The following is a 5,383-nucleotide window of genomic DNA, read 5'->3' on the forward strand; positions in this document are numbered from 1 at the left end:
TGTGCCAGCTCTCTGCGTTGGCCAGCACTCCTGTGCTGGGTGGGACAACATTCCCACGCAGGATGACACTCCTGCATGGGGTGACATTCCCACATGGGCCAGCACTCCACATGGGCCAGCTCACTGCATAGGCCAGCTTGCCCTCACCAAGAGATCCTGGGCATCAAACCCTGGACCTCCTATATAGTAGATGGGAGCCCTATTGGTTGAGGCACATCCGTTTCCCCATACTTTCTTTTTCTTTTTTGTCTTTATTTTTTTAATGTTTCTTATCCCCTCTGTCAACCTGTATTTTTAAGGGGGTGTTCATTCCATTAAGATTCAGGTTATTTCTTGTAAAGGCAGTACTTACTTCATCATTTGTTTTTTGTTTTTTACTTTTAATGTCATCTCTTTTTTTTTTTTTTTTTTGGCTCTTTTTACCTTCATTCCAACTTCTTTTTCTATATATTTGATTAGAAAGGACTCTAACAGTTTGTTCAGGTGACTGTCTGAAACATGGGTAAAATGATGGCCAACTTTACTTGAGGTTGAAAGGCCAGAACTGCCCTGCTATACTGTAGATGAGGAGATAAAAAGGCTTAAAGAGATTACAATGCTAGAATGCATTCACTATTTAAGACTTGCTCTTCCACCCCAGGAATGTCCAGAGGACACATCTTTCACCAGGACAGTGAGGAATAAATTTGTGAAACTAACTCTAGCTTGCCTGAAGAGTTCTGTGGTTGCTCTTCTATATAGGTCAGATATTACCTTAGGACCTATTGTCACTGAACTGGGATCCTTAAGCACTAAGGTGATGATTGGATCCCAGGTTGGCAGAAGCCAAGTGGCAGCACTTAAGCACCAAAGACAAGGTGGGTATGGCTACCACAGTGAACAGCAGACTCAAAGCAGCAATCAAAATAGTCAGAGCCTCAGAGACCTATGGCTAACAGATCATGGGGTACCTAGAAATAAAAGAGATGGACTGGGTACTAAATTCCTACATGAGTTGTATAAGCAGAAGAGTTCTAGGTCAAGTGAATGAAAGTCAGACTTGAATTATAGAAACAGAGAGCCACAGTCCCTTAATCAATTCCCAGACTTAAGACAGTTTACAGACCCAGAGTTCCTTGAATGAGGGGAAGGCTGAGTCCCCTTGGGGAAGGATCCTCTTACATTGCCAACAATTTTTACTCTTAATTTTCTTCCCAGGTTTCCCCAGTGAGACCTGTGATCTTTTTTGGGAAAAGATATTTTGAGGATTATTAGACCCTGACACAGAAGTGACATTAATTCCAGGAGAACTAAAACATCACTGTGATCCATCAGTCAGTATAGAGGTTTATGGAGGTCAGGTTATTGATAGAACTTTAGCTTAGGTCCATCTCACGGTGGGTCCAGTGGGTCTCTGGATTCAATCTAGCAGATCCAATGGTGCGAGAAGTATTGGTGGCAAATAGAGATGCCATCTGGAGCCTTGGCAGGCCCTCATAGGAGAATCACAATGCAGACCCCCAGGATTTTGGAACAAAATCCTGCCATCCTCTGCAGGTAATTATTCTTTTTTGAGAAAGAGCTTTTTGCCTGCTAATGGGCCTTAGTAGAGAACAAATGCTTAACTATGGGCCACCAAGTTACCATAAGAACAGAGTTGCTTATTATAAGCTGGGTATTGTCTGACCTGCCAAACCAAAGAGTTTGGCATGCACAGCAGCACTCCATCATAAAGTGGAAGTGGTATATACAAGATAGTGCTCAAGCAGGTCCTACAGACACAGGTAAGTTACATGAAGAAGTAGACCAAATTCCCATGGCCAACACTCTTGCCATATTACCTCCTGTTTCCTAGACCACAACTATGGCCTCTTGGGAAGTTCCTTACAATCAATTATCTGAGTTTACAGAACTATCTGTAAACTCAGGTCTGGTTTACAGATGGTTCTGCACAATATGCAGGTACCACCCAAAAATGGATAACTGTAGCACTACAGCCTCTTTCTGGGACTTCTTAGAAAGACAGTGGTGAAGGGAAATCCTCCCAGTAGATGTGACTTTGATCAGGGAAACTGGTTATTCATTTTTCTTGGAAGGAGAAAGGGCCAGAGGTGCATTTGTATACTGATTCACAGGCTATCACCAATGGTTTGGCTGGATAGTCAGAGCTTGGAAAGAACTTGATTGGAATATTGGTGACAAAGAGGTCTGGGGAAGAGGTATGTCGGCAGACTTTTCAGACTGGGAAAAACATGAAGATATTTGTGTCCTACATAAATGCATACCAGATGGTGACTTCAGCAGAAGAAGATTTTAATAATCAAGTAGATAGAATGTCCCTTTCTGTGGATACCAGTCAGCCTCTTTCCCCAGATACTCCTGTGATTGCCCAATGGGCTCATGAACTAATAATAGTATGGATGGAGGCTATGCATGGGCTCAGCAACATGGACTTCCTCTCAACAAGGCTGACCTGGCGATAGCCACTGCTGTTTGCCCAATCTGCCATCAGCAGAGACCTACACTCAGACCCTGAGATCACACCATTCTCTGAAGTGATCAACCTCCTACTTGGTGGCAGGTTGATTACATTGGGCCAATTCCATCATGGAAGGCACAGCAATTTATTCTAACTGCAGTAAATACATTCTATGGATATGGGTTTGCCTTTTGTGCATGCAATGCTTCTGCCAAAGCTATTAATACCATCCATGGACTTACAGAATGCCTTATTCACTGTCATGGCATTCCACACAGCATTGCTTCTGAACAAGGAACACACAACAAATGATGAGTGGCAATGGGCATATGCTCATGGAATTCACTTATTTTACCATGTTCCCCAAAAACCTGAAGCAGCTAGATTGATAGAAAGGTGGAATGGCCTTTTGAATACTCAATTATGTCACCAAGTAGGTGGTAACACCTTGCAGGACTGGAGCAATGTTCTCCAGCAGGCTGTGCATGCTCTGAATCGGCACCCACTCTATGATGCTGTTGCTCACGTACCCGGGATTCATGGGTCAGGAATCAAGGGGTGGAAATGGGAGTGGTACCATTCACTGTTACCTGTAGTGATCCACGAGGAAAAGGTTTGCTTCCTGTCCCTGTTCCTGTTCCTGTCTGCTGGTCTACAGGCCTTAGTTACAAAAGGAGGAGTGCTGCCACCAAGAAATACAGTAGAAAAGCGAGCCAGTATTTATTTGTAGAGTTTATTAATTTAACATTCTTTTTATTATTTCTGTTTTTTATACAATGCAATTATTTATTTTACAAGGAGATTCCGTACATCAGGGAAGCACCTCGAAGTACAAAACAACAGGCTTTTACTTTTAAAAAATGTTATGATTGTGAATTGGTACTTACAGGGAAAAGGAACACAAAATCTATTTTATTAAACAAAAGCAACAAAATGTAAAAGACTCGACCCCCAAAGTATCTTATTTCAAAAGAACATGAATGATATGAAAAATGTACAAGATTTCATGGTGGCACATGAGAAGCAGACAAGTAGCACAGGAAGTCAAATCCTATTTCAAGCCTGGCACAGCAAGGGAAAGAAAGGTATTGCTCATCTCAAGCCACAGAAAATGCCGCAGGCATAAGCCACTTGTTTCCAAGGCAACAAGAGAGAAAGGCCAGAATAAGTCAATTTAGCAGTTACTATGTGGCAACCTTGCGTACAGACCTCTGACAGACTTCAGCAGAATGTTCAATTCCATTGCCCACCCCAAATGTTAATGAGCTCCAAGGAGATGTTGACCCATAGCCATAAAACATTTCAAAATAACAGAAATCCAAATACCCCCTTTCCTCATAGAGAGAAGATAGTATCTTTTAAAGTCACTTTAGCTTTTTTGTTTTGACCTGATCATCTGATTTTTCAGGAAATCTTATGTTGACATGAAAAAAAAAGAGAAGTGAAAGATTACAAACAGAACAAATGACAGGGCCTGCAGAATAAAGGAAATCTATGAATCAGACCAAATTTCCTGAACATTAAAATAAAGAAAAAACACATTCATTATTTAAAGTATTATTTTTTCCACTTAGTGTGCATAGGAATTAGAGGGAAATAGTGAGTCTTTATGGTTTTTAATAAGAATAAAAAATCCTCACTGACCTATTTTTAGGAAATCCTATTAAAAATATATTACAAATGCAAAAAGGGTGGAGTTTGAGCCAATGCCCAGCACCAACTACACTGGCTACAATTTGGAAGAGGAGTGATAAGTGAGGTGGAAGTTGCTAGAAAGGGTTAGGAGGGGGATTGATGTTTAGAGTTAAGAGGGAGAACACAGAAGGAGAAGGCAAATCGTGGTGATAAGAAAAGAGCAACAATAGGTCATGATCGTGTCCTCTTGCTTCTTCTTAAAAGGCCTTTTCTATCTAGCACCCCATTTCTCTTAGGACTCTGCTCTAACTCTGGCTTGAGGTTTTGGGGCTGATGACACACAAGTGTTCCCAAAGAATTGTTACAACTCTGCCTTACAGAGGAAGATATGCCTATTGGTCAGAAGTGATTCAGAATATTATTTGGCACAAGTTAAAGTACAACAATCTATAAAATTTAAGTCACACCCACCTTTCTGCCAAGCTAACATTAACATGAAGGAGTGTTTTGCTTTTGTATATGGAAAATATACACATTTTCTCATGTTACTAACTTGGAATCTGGTTGCAACTGACTGTTTAATAGACAGAAAATACATAAGTTCCCATTACTTTCTCAAAATCATATTTCTTTTGGTAAAAAATCAGGATGGCCTATGCCAAAAAGTAGTAACACGTCAGACCCCGAATATCTTTTTATTTTTTATGTGTTTTTAAGGAGATACTGGCTGTTGAACCTGCAACCTCGTACGTGGGATGCAGTTGCCCAGCCACTGAGTACATCTGCTCCCTGAGCATCCTTTCTTATATTCCTGTGTTACAAGATGTATAGTGCAATGCTTTTCAACTGACATGCCAGAGTGGTGTGAAGGATCCCTCCAGGGAAGGGGGTCCCTTTGTCAGAAAATTGGAGACCTTCAGAATAGGTTTTGCCCACTACCTGCTGGAAAAGATGGCTGGAACTTAGCACCTAAAATTTTGGTTCTCACAACGAGGACAGGTAAGACCAATGGAGCAAACTGCTTTGACACAGGCGTAATCTTGGGGCAGCCACTGAAAATTGGAATGTGCAAATGGCCCAGAACTTTGGTGGTTGGTGAGGTAAGACCCCTCAAGTATGCTGCAATATTAAAAGGTTCGAAAGCACTGACAGTGTTCAACTGTGACCCAAGGGCAGCATATGAGAATTCATTCCAGTGAAATGGTACATTCACGGAAGTGCTATTCATTCCAGAGCTACACCCTAGAGGGTCCAATTCTGGTTGTGCTGGGAAGAACTAAGTACTTTATG

This window comes from Dasypus novemcinctus, chromosome 2 (assembly GCF_030445035.2).
Source record: "Dasypus novemcinctus isolate mDasNov1 chromosome 2, mDasNov1.1.hap2, whole genome shotgun sequence".
Lineage (NCBI taxonomy): Eukaryota > Metazoa > Chordata > Mammalia > Cingulata > Dasypodidae > Dasypus > Dasypus novemcinctus.